Genomic DNA, 15022 nt, shown 5'->3' with positions numbered 1-15022 from the left:
TTCCTTCCGTTGGATTTGCTTTCCAGGAGACGAAGGCAAGTTGTTTCTGGGCAACAGCCTCACCACAAGATTCCGTGTACCATGGACGGGAGGAAGGGTATGACAACTGAAGACGAGATGGGATAAATCTGTGCATGAGAGAGAGCAATTTACTTTGGAAGAATTCCCAGGATGAGTTGATGTCAGAGGTGGTAGAGATGGGAGACCAGTCCAGATGATTGATGGCTGCTTGAAGACCGTGCCAGTTGGCCTGAGTGAAATGCCAGACTCGTCGACGCTGAGCAGGCTCCCTGAGGATGGTCAGAGAGATGTCCACTTTAACAAGGACATGATCAGATGTTCCGATCGGAGCAGAAGAAGAGCAGCAGACATTTTCAGGGAAGTTAGTCATAACCAAGTCCAGAAGAGAAGATGTTCCGTTGACTGAGATCCGGGTCGGGAAATTGACAGATTGTGTCAGTCCCAGTGAGTCGCAGAAGTCCTTTGCTGAGGAGCCATGGCTGGTGAGAGAGGTACCCACACCCAGCCAACTGGCATGATGACAGTTGAAATCACCACATATGAGGAAGAGAGAGTTGGGATGAGTAGATAGAAGTTGGTCCATATCATCAGACAGCGAGATGTAGATGGAGTCATCACCGTTTGGTGGACGGTACAACACACATATGAACAAGAGGTGGGAGCGAAGGGGAAGCCGTAGCCAGAGGTATTCCTGGGGGTGAGGTGGAGAGAGTGCAGTGCAGGGCGAGTGAGGAAGAGAGTTTTTGATAAAGATAGCAACCCCGCCTCCAGGACGAGGCTCAGGTCTATCATACCGGAGGAGGGAGTAGCCCGGGAGAGATACTATGGAATCAGAGACATCATAAAGGAGGAAAGTTTCTGTTAAGCAGATCACGTCTGGTTTGACAGAAGCAACCTGTATGGAGAGATCGGTTACGTTTGAACGAAGGCCCCGGATGTTTGAGGTCCATACCGTTAATGAAGAGGAAGGGGGAGCATCAGATACAGAACAGGGGGGAGGAGGGGTAGGGTAAGATGTGGAAGAGGTGGAAGAGGTAGGGAGAGCTGTTGAAGGTGTGTCAGAGATTTCAGAATAGCTCGGAGAAAGGGAAGGATGGGGCGGACAAAAGGTTTGATGGTGATTGGGTGAGCCACAATGAGGTGTTATTTGAGGAGGGGGAAGAGCGAGGCAGAAGGTTGGGGGAGATGGAGGTGAGAGTTTGAAGGGGGAAGAAGCGGGGAGGACGCTTTGAGGAGGGGGAGTGAGCGGGGGGAAATTGAGAAGCAATGAGGGTGGGGAGATTTGAAGGGGAGGGGTGAGGGGGGAGTTTGGGAGGGAAGGGACAAGGGGAGGGATTTGAAAGGGATGGGATATGGGGGAGATTTGGAGGGGAGGGGTGAGGCAGGAGTCTAGGAGGGGAGGGGCGAGGGGGCGTCTTGGCGGGGAGGGGTGAGGGGGTAGTTTAGGAGGGAGGGGGCAAGGGGGGAGATTTGAAAGGGATGGGTGATGGGGAAGATTTGGAGGGGAGGGGTGATGGGGAAGATTTGGAGGGGAGGGGTTATGGGGAAGATTTGGAGGGGAGGGGTGAGATTGGATTTTTGAAAGTGTACGATTTATGGGAAACGAACATTTATTGCAAAATGAGTTTCTTGTGACCTTCGAGTTAAAAATACGTTTAAGGACGCTGGATGGAGGATGGAGTGCAGGAGAGTTTAGGGAATGTAGAACAAAGGCACTATAGGAGATGGATATTTTTTTTGGGATGAATTGATTTGGTGAGCAAGTCGAAAGCAGCCTTTTAAAGAAGAAGAAGAAAAAGGTGTTATAAAATATGACGGAATACATAACTTGAGGGGAAAGTGTAAACATTGAAGGTTAATGAGTGAAAACTATCTGGGGAAATGGGGGAGAAACACGTGGTCGAAGAACGAACGAACGAATAAGAATGAATAAACGAATGAGAACAGAGAAGGAAATGTTTTTTTTTTTTTTTTTTTTTTGAGTTGAGATTTACACAAGGAAGTAGGCTATGGGTGAAAAGACTGGGAATACAGAGAACGAAAGTTATTGGATCACAAACGACGGACCACTGAGAGAAAAACAAAGCCTCAAGGTTGTACAGTGCACACTGTACAAGGCCTTGCTCGCGACACGGCAAACAGACGATCAATTTATGAAAGATAAACACCGAGAAACAACCAAAGTTGCACACAATAACTTCACACACCGAAAGATAAATACAGTTTCGACAAAATACAATTGTGAACAGACTTAACTTCGAAAAACGTGGAGACCGTGTGGAGCTTCGAAAATCCCTGCCGCCGTCTCCAAGATCTCGCGAGATCTCAGTATTGGGATAATCTCAAAATCTTGCCTTTAGTAACCAAGTCAGGGCCGAATCCCTGTACGGCGCAAACTTCCCTTTGTTTTTCCCAGCTGCTTGCTCCACCAATGTTGAGATAACCAATCCCAGTGCAGAAAGCGACCTTGGTGCAGGGAAATTGGTGGGAATAAAGGAGTACCTGTTACATAATGGAACAAGCGCAAAATAAGTACGTTTATCCGAGAGGTCACAAGGAAGTCACCTTTCAAATTGCATTTGCACACCATCGCACTCTGCTTAAGGTGTAAATGCAGCCACTTGGGGAAATTACAAGGTGCGACGAAAGCAAGCGCAACCAAGACCAAGACAGTCAATCTGCCACAAGCATCATGTATAGAAGTAAGCTCGAGCATGCAAAAACGGCATTTGGACCATCATTCCTGTGACTTGTCAACGCTCCAGTACCAGTGGACATCGTATTTAACATGCTTAACCACATTCACTCTCCTAGAAAGAAGGCAGTTCAATATTCCTACAAGATGGAGCACACCGACTGTTCATGCTTCGATTCCAATCAACATGTGATTATCACATGACAAGATGTGATCTGCTAAACAGAAACTTTCCTCCTTCATGATATCTCTGATGCCTTGGTATCTCTCCCCAGGTTACTCCCTCCTCCGGTATGATAGACCTGAGCCTCGTCCTGGAGGTGGGGTTGCTATCTTTATAAAAAAACTCTTCCTCACTCTTCCTCACTCGCCCTCCACTGCCCTCTCTCCACCTCACCCCCAGGAATACCTTTGGCTACGGCTTCCCCTTCGCTCCCACCTTTTGTTCATATGTGTGTTGTACCGTCCACCAAACAGTGATGACTCCATCTACATCTCGCTGTCTGATAATATGGACCAACTTCTATCTCCCCATCCCAACTCTCTCTTCCTCATATGTGGCGATTTCAATTGTCACCATGCCAGTTGGCTGGGTGTGGGTACTTCTCTCACCAGCCATGGCTCTTCAGCAAAGGACTTCTGCGACTCACTGGGACTGACACAATCTGTCAATTTCCCGACCCGGATCTCAGTCAACGGAGCATCTTCTATTCTGGACTTGGTTATGACAACTTCCCTGAAAATGTCTGCTGCTCTTCTTCTGCTCCAATCGGCTCATCTGATCATATGCTTGGTTTAGTGGACATCTCTCTGACCATTCTCAGAGAGTCTCCTCAGCGTCGACGAGTCTGGCATTTCACTCAGGCCAACTGGCACGGTCTTCAAGCAGCCATCAATCATCTGGACTGGTCTCCCATCTCTACCGCCTCTGACATCAACTCATCCTGGGAATTCTTTCAAAGTAAATTGCTCTCTCTCTCTCATGCACAGATTTATCCCATCTCGTCTTCAGTTGTCATACCCTTCCTCCCGTCCATGGTACACGGAATTTTGTGGTGAGGCTGTTGCCCAGAAACAACTTGCTTTCGTCTCCTGGAAAGCAAATCCAACGGAAGGAAATCTCATTTCCTTTCACAAAGCCCGAAACAAGTGTGTCCACCCTCAGGAGAGCCAGGAAACAATATCTCACTGTTCTCAAGACCGAACTCTCTTGTCTGTCTCCCTCTTCCAAATCCTGGTGGCGTCTGGTCAAATCTGTTTCTGGTGTCTGTTCCCCCTCCATCCCCTCCCTCACCTCAAACGGCTACACGGCTGACTCCACACGTGAAAAAGCTGAATGCCTCAACTCTGTGTTTGCCTCTAAATCTTGTGTCCCAAACCCATCCCTCTCTGTACCCACCGTACCCAGTCGTACCCAGCTGTTCCTGGACACTGTGTCCTTTCCTCCTGTCAAGGTGGAAAAGTTTCTGTCAACCCTTGACTCCGATTCTGCAACTGGTCCTGACGGCATCAGCCCACGGGTCCTAAAATCATGTTCTTCCGCTCTTTCACTCCCTCTTTCTGTTCTCTTCACCCTCTCTTTTGCTCAAGGTCATCTGCCATCTGCTTGGACATCAGCCAACATCACCGCTTTGCACAAAAAAGGTGCAAAAACAGATCCTAGCAACTACAGACCAATCAGCCTTCTCCCAATTATCAGCAAAGTCATGGAATCCATCATTGCTTCAGATATGAAATCTTTCCTCTTCTCCAATGGCTTGATCTCTGACCATCAATTTGGTTACAGACCTGGTCACTCTACTCTGCCCATGCTGCTTCTGCTTTCTCAACAATGGATGGAGGTCCTCAACGCCAAACAGGAAATTAGAGCTGTCTCCCTTGACATTTCACGTGCCTTCGATACGGTCTGGCACCCCGCTCTGCTCACCAAACTCTCCTCTTTTGGTATCCATGGAAATCTCCACGCATGGCTGGCGGACTTCCTCTCTGGTCATAGTCAACGTGTGGCCCTGAATGGGTTTCTCTCATCACCTCTTCCTGTTCAGGCTGGAGTTCCCCAAGGCAGTGTTCTGGGTCCTGTGCTTTTTCTGGTCTTCATCAATGATCTCTCTGACTCTCTTGAAAATCCTCTCTATCTCTTTGCTGACGACTCCACTCTCTGTCACTCAATTCCTCATCCCTCAGATCGGCAGTCTGCAGCCTCCTCACTCTCTGCAGACCTGGACAAATCACAGACTGGTCAAACAAATGGAACATGTCTTTCAATCCTGACAAATCTCACACTCTTACGATGTCTCTCCGAAAAGACCGACTCGACAACCCTCCCATCCACTTTCTGAATAATCCTCTCCAAGAAGTTCTGTCACTCAATCTTTTGGGTCTCACTATCTGCCATGATCTTTACTGGGAAAACCACATTTCAAATCTGGCCTCCAAAGCCAGTCGCCGACTGGGCATCCTCCGTCGTGCGAAGTCCTTCTTTGGTACACCTGAGCTCCTCACCACTTGCAAGGCTTTCATCCGCAGCTCTATGGAATACTGCTCTCCCCTCTGGTCTGGTGCTCCTGCCTCACACCTAGCTCATCTTCACGCTGTTGAAACCAAAGCGTTCAGAATCAATGGAATCTCCCACGATGAAGCTAACTCCAAGGGCCTTTCACTCTCACCGCAGGCAGGTTGGTGGTCTTTCTGTCTTCTACCGACTCCTCTCTGGCCTTGCCCCCCCAGCTCTCTCTGGGCTCTGTCCCCCAAATATTCCTACAGGTCGCACGAGATCTGCCTGCAACCCTCTTATGGTTAAACTGCCAAAATCAAGACTCTCTGCTCACCTTCACTCCTTCATTCCTCTTTTCTCCCACCTCTGGAACAAACTCCCTCACTCTCTTCAATCCCACTCCACCCTCCAGGTCTTTAAAGCAGCTGTTCACCACCATCTCTTGTCTTCCCCCATCCAAAACCTTGATCTTTTCTACCCCCGCTAATTTCGGTCCCCTTGTGTTTTATACCTCTCTCCCCCCCCCCCCCCCTTCCCACGCCTCCTCCCCCCAAGCCCTCTCCCTCCCACACTTCTCCCTGCTCTCAAATGTTGTGTTTGTGTGTTTGTGTGTGTGTGTTTGTGTGTTTGTGTGCCTCCCCTTCTTTCCCCATCTTATCTTCCGCTCCCTCTTTTTATACATTTTGTTTGTCTGTTTGATTTGTTTGTGAAATAAATGTTAGCTCTTTCACGAGCCTCGATTCAGTATACAGAAAGAAAAGAAAAGAAAAGAAAAGAAAAGAAAAGAAAAGAAAAGAAAAGAAAAAAAAAAAAACACTCCAGAACTGGTTTTATAATTCCAAGTGATCTTTGGTTTTATAAGTATAAGTGATGCAAGGAAGCCTCTGACAAGGATTTCACGAAAGCAGGAGTATATGATAGTCAGGGAATATTGCAAAAATCTGGTAACAAATTCCTTACCAAGAAATTTCTTCACCAATGTGTTTGTAAGGGTGTCCACTAACACATTTCAAAAAGTTTAAATTCAAGTCCCCTAGGGGAACCCGTGACAGGGGTCAACAGGGGTCAATTACCTTTTTTAAGATCAAATTTTTCTTATATTTACATTCTGGGTCACAGTAACTGACAGGAAGCATCAAAATTATTCAAAGTAGGCTCATTTTAAAGCTAAGAACATATCTGACATGGTGATACCTAAAACAAATCAATATGTTAAAAAGTTTACACAATTTTGAGCAAAACAAAATATTTTTTTGTCATTTTTTGGGTAAAAATTAACTTTTCTGGTCTACAATTCGTCTTCTAGGTAGATACCCCTTCGTTTCATTTTTCTGAAAGTTTCCAGCAAACTGCCCAAGATATGCAGCCTTAATGTATGAAAAGTAAAACATTCTGGTATTTAAAAAATTGAAACTATGAAAGGTCACTGACCTTTATTGTCTTCCCTTATTGTAACATAAATTGTAATAACCGTTACAGGTATTTTTCTTTTGTTACCCTAATTTTTTAACCCTAGCTTTTTCTTTTGTAGGGCAGTACAGGCTAGCAGTATGGACGTAGACATTATTCCTGCACCTCCGCTCAATTGCTTCATCTGTGAAGGCCCGGAGACGCCAGCTCAGAAGCTCGCACAGGCAACTCCTAAAGGCTACCCTACTCTGTTGGCGTATGCAGAAGCGGTTGGAAATGCTACAATTTTGGAGCGCATGAAGGAGGCATGGAATGTCGGAAGACTGAGATACCACTTCGAGTGTAAACGTGATTTGTACAACATGTCTGTCAAGGTCACCATGAAGTCAACTCGTAAGTGCGACCTGTTTTACTAGGCAGGGAATAATTATTTACTGACCTGAACATTATTGTTTAAATACTGGTGATATTTCATGTGACCAAACTTCTAAAATAATTCACATTTGATTTATTGCAGGGGCAGCAGGGAAGGAGAAAGAGTCAGCACAGATGAAGAGACGACGCATTTTCTCTGGGTTCAGTGCATCTACTGCATGCAGTTCTATGAGTCCACGTTCCGTTCAGCTTCTGTACAAAAATGTATGCATTCTTTGCAACCAGCCCGCTCATCTCTTCCCAAATCATCCAGGTTAGATTGAAGGGTGTAACAATTTTATGCAGAGTAATAAGCATAAATCGGTCTAACTGATGACATTGTATGTGATGGGTACTTATGTGATGGGTATGTGATGGGTATGTGATGGGTAGTGACGAATCAATAGTTATTATTAGAAGTATTCACATTTTGCATGGGATGGGATCGCATGAACTGGTATTGAGCCACTCTCCACTCCCTTACAGAGACTGCTCGAAAGAGATACCGAGTTCCTGACAATTTGACCGCGGATGGACTGAAGACAAGCTTGCTGAAGACAGCACAGAGTCGCAAGGACGATTGGGGCACTGAAGTCACTGGCCGCCTGGAAGGGATCAACGACTTCGTAGCAGAGGAAACCCTGTATCATTTGCGCTGCAAAGTTCTATTCGAGACAGGTGGTCACTACTCCAAGACTAAAGATGTAAGTGATCTAAAAGTATGATTCTTACTCAGTGAGGCGAATTCAAATTCAATCATTCAAAGTTGAGACATATTATCAAACTCTGGTACTTGAAAGTTATTAATTATAACAATCTTTTATCCTCAGGTAGGAAGGCAAGCGGATGAGGAGCGAGCGGCTGTATTCTATGAGCTCTGCGAATGGTTAGACTCTGAACTCGAGCACGGGGTGATGACACTTGACCAAATCCACAGAAAGCTGCAGCAGTTTGATCAGTCACCAGATCAGAGCCTCGCATATTCGAAGAAGTGGCTAAAGAAGAAGCTCCAAGAGAAATACCATGACACACTGTATTTCACGTCACAGGAGAGGAGGGCAGATGTGCTCTGTTTGAAAGATAAGACCAGCAACATTCTGCGAGAGCATCATGTTAATGTTCAGTTAGGAGATGAGAAGACTCAGATCATAAAGACTGCACTAAAGTTCATTTGCAACGTCATCGCCACTATTGATCTACACCCAAAGTTATATCCCACTGCACACAGTATGACCGATATCCCTACTCAGCTGGCACTTGTCCCTGAGAGCCTTCAGATGTTCTTGAGACCGATAGTGAAGACAGACGAAAGAGTAGCCATTTGGGGACAGAACTTCATAAAGGCCTATCGGCCTCGGTCAGGGGTATGGCCATACCAGATAGGGCTTGCCATACAACTGGACCATAGATTTGGGTCAAAGTGGATGCTCAACAAGTTACACCGGTTGGGGTACACTGAGTCTTAGGCAGAGACACAAAGTTACAAATACTGCTTCCTCAATGACACGAATGGAGTTCGCATCTCTGATGCTTCTGGCGCTCTTGGTACCATTATTGAAGAAACTGATGATCAGATAGATGATGAGGTAGAGGTCGACATTGCACTTGAGGATGTATCAGTTGCTGTGACAGCCGGTGAAAGTGAAATACAGAGTGACGATCAGTTGGTCTCCATGGAGGTTGGGGATACAAGCTCAATCTGTGCAATCACTCAATTTGTTGGAGACAATATAGATTTGAACATTGCTTCTATTTACGGGAACACTCCCTTTCATTCAATGGGTTTGATTAAAGTCACCTCTCCGGCGCCACCTTCTGCAGATGATCTAACGACAGCAGGTGTCAACAGGGTGAAGTTGAAGGCACTCGACAAGGCTAAGATCCTGAAGGCAGCTGAAGTGAAGATTCTTCCATTCACAAACAGGAAACAGACAGGGACAAACGCCATCACATTTCTTCCTATCGCTGAGCTCTCCTCCTCCGTGACACAAGACAAGCCACTCCTCTCTCCGGGAGACACGCTCTGGGCAGCAGGGTGGGTGATCAAAGCCCAAGATCCCGAGTTCCAGCACTCCAACTGGAATGGCTGGATGAAGAGAATCCATGCAGATAATGCCAAGCAGAGCACGCAGGTCGACTTCCTCCCGGTCATCGAAGGTGACCCTAATGACCACAGGACCATCTTCACCACTCTCAAAGAGTGCATGCGGCTCTCCGGGGACAAAGTCGCCATAGTGACCTTCGATTTCCCATCTGACTCAAGGCTGTGGATATCATAAAGCAGGCGAATCTACTCATCATTCCAAGGTGAGGGCACTGTGTGTGTGTGTGTGTGGGGGGGGGGGGGGGGGGGAGGGGAGTACGACGGCCGACCACATCCTGAATGGAGGGTGTTTTGACAAGGCGATCCGCGCTCACCTCCTGATATATGCATCCATCTGTCAGCACGTCATGAAACACGCTTTCACTGAGGAGGAGCTTAGTGAAATGAGGACCTTCATGAAGATGGTAGCTGATGGGAAGATGGGCGCCAGACACACAGCGCCAATAGTTGCAGTGTTTGAACAGAGGTTTGAAGAAACTTTCAAAAGACTCGCCGAGGGAGGAAGAACGCCTGCACTCTGGGTGCAGTATTACTACATGGTCGATGTCATCAAGATCTTCATTAAAACTGAACGACTTGCAGACCACGACGGGCACCTGTCCTGCATTGTTACCAGGATGCTGGACACCTTTTCAGCTGCGGGGCATCATCAATACGCCAAGGGCGCACGGCTGTATTGTCAGCTGATGAAGCAACTCGAAACTTCGCCTAGATACAAGGAGACCTTCGAAAGTTTCACTGCTCACGGGAATCACGTTGTCCGTTACTCTTGCCATGATTGGTCTGGCACCTGGTGTGACATCTGTATCGAGCAGAAACTGATGAAGGGGGCCAAGTCAGAAGGTGGTTTGAGCAGAGGGAGGATGAGGAATAGTGATTCTGGCCACAAGTGCTGGGTACAAACCCTCAACCACTTCTCTGATGTCAACCAGCGCATGGAGGAAGGTGCCAAGAAACATGGTCCACTCCACAAAGACCTTGCCAAAACTCAGATGAAGCGAGACGCTGAAGCGATTGGACTTGCCCTGAAGTGGTTGGAGGAGAACAATCCCTTCGACCACGATCGAGACAAGCATTTGCTTGTATCCTTCTCAACAGGATTCACGAGCACTGCAGATGACACAGTCAATGCTGAATGCTGAGAGAGCGGCTGAAGTAGGGAGGGAGATGCAGATAAAGCTGGCCGGAAAGTCAGTGACATCGACCATGCAGGTGAAGTTCAAGGTACAGGCCCTGTCATCGCTCAGAAAGATTCCCAAGGTCAATGAGAAGAAGATTCACCTAAACTCACTCAAGTTGTTCAACCGACTGATAATTTTCGCCCAACGGCATATGACAGTCGAGACAAGCTTAAAGTATGAGCTGACTCCCTTCCCCTTGTCCTTGTTCAGCAACAAAGATCAGAAAATGAACAAGGCGAACAAGGCAGGCTTTTCCAAGACTAGCCTGAAGGAGTTGACCGATCCGCTTGACCTCACTGACCAAGCCTGCTCCAGTCTGGTGGTTGATGGCGGATGGCTTCTCTACATGGTGAAGTGGGAACAAGGTCAGACTTGGCAGGAGATTGCCGACAGTTACCTGAGCTACGTGCAGTGTCTCGGCCGTCGGTCTCAGAAGATCACTGTTGTCTTCGATGGCTATAACAGCTCGCCAAAAGATCACGACCACATCCGGCATACCAAGAACTCCTGCTGTGATCTACAGATTCGAACGGATATGATACATTTGACACCAAAGGCAAAGTTCATGGACAACACTCATAACAAGAGTGAGCTCATCCATCTCCTCTCTTCAACATTCCGGAAATGTCAGATCACCGTGGAGCAGTGTGACAATGATGCTGACACTTCGATTGTGAGAGCGGCACTGGCTGCTGCTACAGATGACTCTGTTGAGGTCAGTAAAATTTTGTGTAGGTATTTTACTTACATCAACTACGATTACTTTTGATTTGTTTCTGTGTTGATAAAACAAAACAAAAAAACCTTGACATTGGTACATATAAAACTAATTAACTGAGTTAAATAAAAAAAGAAGAGGCAATGTTTTTTTTTTTTTAATTTGGCAAATGCAAATGTTGTGCTGCACTGGGCATCAGTAAACACATGATCGTCATTTTTGTAACGTCAATTGTATTTTGATGTGCCACATTGTTATGAAAGTGCATTTATCCTCAGAAAAGAAGAGTAGCATAGTTAAATAACTTTTCAATTGTTAAGTTCACCATGTTTGCAAAATTCAAGACGCTTTGCTCATATCTTATTCTATTTTCAGGTGCGGGCGGAAGACGCGGACGTGCTGATAATGCTGGTACACCATAGCTCAAGCACCAACCATCCACTCTTCTTAACCACATCGAAGGGCTCTTACGATGTCAGGAGGATCCGAGAAGCTCTCTCTGAAAGACGGAGGCGGTACCTGCTCTTTACTCACGCCTTCACCGGTTGTGATACGGTTTCTGCAATCGGGGGCCACGGGAAAACGCCTCTATTTGACAGGTTTTGTGCAGTGGACATTGATGAACATATGGACATCTTCCTTGACGTACGGGCTACTAAGGACGTGGTGATCGGGGCTGGTATTGCGATTTTCCAGCACATTTACCATGAACCAGGTACTACTTTGGGTGCAATTCGATACAACATGTTCTCGCGGAAGGCGGCGGCCGGGCTGATCAAACCAGAGACTCTACCTCCAACAGAGGGTGCAGCTGCACAGCATTCTCTCCGTGCCTATTTCCAAACCCGGGACTGGATGCTGCTGCAGAGCATGTCTTTGGACCCCAGTGACTATGGATGGACGGTAGGGGTTCGTGGTTATGAGCCAGTTCCAACAGTAGACCCCATGGCTCCTGAGGAGCTGCTCCGGTTCACGACCTGCAATTGTGCTGGAGATTGCAGCAACCGGCGGTGCAACTGCAAGAAGAATGATGTCAAGTGTATCTCAGCATGCGGAGGTTGTACAGGCATTACATGTATGAACTGTATCCCTGATGATGTAGAGTCTGGAGAAGACTCAGACCTCGACTCCTGAGGTATTTGACATTGTGGAGCAGTATCGATTTAAACCCTTACACGAAAGCGGACGAACCGATGGTAAACCGATTCCGGATTCCCAGTAACGGTTATTACAATTTATGTTACAATAAGGGAAAACAATAAAGGTCAGTGACCTTTCATAGTTTCAATTTTATAAATACCAGAATGTTTTACTTATAATACTTAAGGCTGCATATCTTGGGCAGTTTGCTGGAAACTTTCAGAAAAATGAAACGAAGGGGTATCGACCTAGAAGACGAATTGTAGACCAGAAAAGTTAATTTTTACCCCAAAAATGACAAAAAAGTAATATTTTTTGCTCAAAATTGTGTAAACTTTTTAACATATTGATTTGTTTTCGGTATCACCATGTCAGATATGTTCTTAGCTTTAAAATGAGCCTACTTTGAATAATTTTGATGCTTCCTGTCAGATACTGTGACCCGGAATGTAAATATAAGAAAAATTTGAGGTCTTCAAAGTCGGCCGACTCACACGGCCACACTCTCACACGGCCACACTCTCACACGGCCATACTCACACGGCCACACTCTCACACGGCCACACTCTCACACGGCCACACTCTCACACGGCCACACTCTCACACGGCCACACTCTCACACGGCCACACTCTCACAGGGCCACACTCTCACACGGCCACACTCTCACACGGCCACACTCTCACACGGCCACACTCTCACACGGCCACACACTCACACGGCCACACACTCACACGGCCACACTCTCACACGGCCACACACTCACACGGCCACACACTCACACGGCCACACCCTCACACGGCCACACACTCACACGGCCACACACTCACACGGCCACACACTCACACGGCCACACTCTCACAGGGCCACACTCTCACAGGGCCACACACTCACACGGCCACACACTCACACGGCCACACACTCACACGGCCACACTCTCACACGGCCACACACTCACACGGCCACACACTCACACGGCCACACACTCACACGGCCACACTCTCACACGGCCACACACTCACACGGCCACACTCTCACGCGGCCACACTCTCACGCGGCCACAAACACTATTACTGTATTCGGATTAACAACACTCACTCGCCTCTCGCTCATGCGATCCCCTCACGCCTCACGTGGAAACTTCGCCACATTCCCTCCACACATCGCTCTTTCTCCTCATCCATAATCCTTCACCTCCTCACGCCCACTTTACCTCTGCGGTTCAGCGGCCGGACCCGCACGGCGACCTTCACCTTGGAGTCGCCCATGGTGCGGGCCAAAGTGTCTCCCTGGCCCCTGCGTTCCTGTCTCTCACGCCAACTCACACGCTTCGAGCTCCACCCACCCAGCCCCAGCTCGCTTCAAGTCCCCGCCCACCTTTAGAAACCGTGACGTTTCACACTCTCCGAGCTCCACCCACCCACCACCAGCTCGCTTCAAGTCCCCGCCCATTTTTACAAACTGACGTCACACACTCTTCTAGCTCCACCCACTCAGCACGAGCTTGCTTCAGGTCCCCGCCCACTTTTACAAACTGACGTCTCACACTTTTCGAGCTCCACCCACCCAGCTTCATGTCTCCGCCCACTTTTACAACCGAGGCGTACACTCTCGCGAGAACCCTGGCGATTAATTCATCGGTGATGAATGGGAGCTTTTCTGGCATAAAATGGATCTCACGGCAGCGCACAGGGGAGAAAGGAAGGACTGGACTAGACGAACCGAGAGGACAAGGAGGTGGAAAGAAGAAGAGACGGAAGGATCAAGCGTTACAACTTCCCAAGAGCATAGAGAAACGCCCCCATCATAACACTCCACCCCCTTTACCACGCCCATTCTGCTCAACGAACTGCAGAACTGCAGTGTGGAGCCGTATCATTGTGTGAGAACGATATTACTTGGCTGACTCGCACCGCCAACCGAGAACGTGAACACCTTGCAGCCCTGTAGTCAAACGTCACGTGACGAGGCGCACTCGGTCAAGGTGTAAGGTCTCTGACCCATCTTGTACCGGCTATTCGGTAATGTACGGGACTTTTGGTCCATTGGTGGGTCCAAGACAACCATTCTGCATTCCCCGAATAAAGCTCAACTCATCAGGACGGTAAATGGGGGTCGTCAACTCGAGGCGCCCAATGGTGATCGGGAACGACACAGAACCGGTTTTAACGAATCGATCAATTTATAAATTATAAAATTTCATAATTATCCCATCTGGATCCTGATCCGGATCTTCACCAAAATCGAAGGAATTTGTCCTTGCCACAAACCCAACCTGTGCACCAAATTTTGTTCAAATCCATCCGCAAATTTTTGAAATACCGTTCACCGTTGGTCGGTTTGTCCGGGTCAAGTTGCGTGACTGCTTAGCAGATCACGTTGCCATGGAGTTAGTCGTTGGTCGATGTTGAGTTTTCACACGTTATCACGCGGATAGACGTGAAAGCTGAAATTAGATTCTTTATAACTCTCTAGGTTCATTCAACTTGTTCCAACAACTCGAGGGAAAGGTTTTGGATATTAAGCGCTGTTCGGCCTGAATCGATCGCAGGTTCAAGTCGCAATCCACGCAGGTATGCATTCATTTAGTGTATTGTCACCACTGTCCGTGTAATATTAATAAAGAAAATACCGAGCCCTCCGAATGTTCGTCTTGCACATGATGTCGGTGGAACCTGCTCCATGAAATTTGTATTCTTTGTTCACCGCAAACGAGTGTTAGTCAGGGCCCTTTCAGGGATATTTTGGGGCCGTTTGGTTCAAATTCTTCCAAAAGCACCAAATTTGGCCCAGATGTTGCCCATGCCATTCGATTTTTGACGGGCGCCAAGATGTGCGCCCCCCCCC

General features: G+C 47.6%; 1 protein-coding gene across 5 annotated transcripts in view; it reads right to left on the bottom strand.

The window, feature by feature from the left end:
• The window catches only part of LOC144893209 (kinesin-like protein KIF13A), a 90702-nt gene extending 77183 nt beyond the window's left edge, over positions 1-13519 (bottom strand). For 3 of the 5 annotated variants that reach the window (XR_013624241.1, XM_078782871.1, XM_078782874.1), the window contains exons 1-2: positions 13389-13519; positions 2376-2487 (exon numbers count right to left, since the gene is read on the bottom strand). The gene's annotated coding sequence lies outside the window, so the exon portion shown is untranslated. Of the gene's footprint in view, positions 1-2375; positions 2488-11508; positions 12060-13388 lie in introns of those variants that run through there. The other 2 variants (XM_078782872.1, XM_078782873.1) reach the window with 2 other exon arrangements.
• Positions 13520-15022: the final 1503 nt, after the last annotated feature.

The sequence above is a fragment of the Myxine glutinosa genome, chromosome 8 (genome assembly GCF_964187855.1).
Source record: "Myxine glutinosa chromosome 8, kmMyxGlut1.1, whole genome shotgun sequence".
Classification (NCBI taxonomy): Eukaryota; Metazoa; Chordata; class Myxini; order Myxiniformes; family Myxinidae; genus Myxine; species Myxine glutinosa.
Note: the sequence above shows the minus strand (reverse complement) of the source record. Positions and strands in the feature narration are given on the sequence as shown.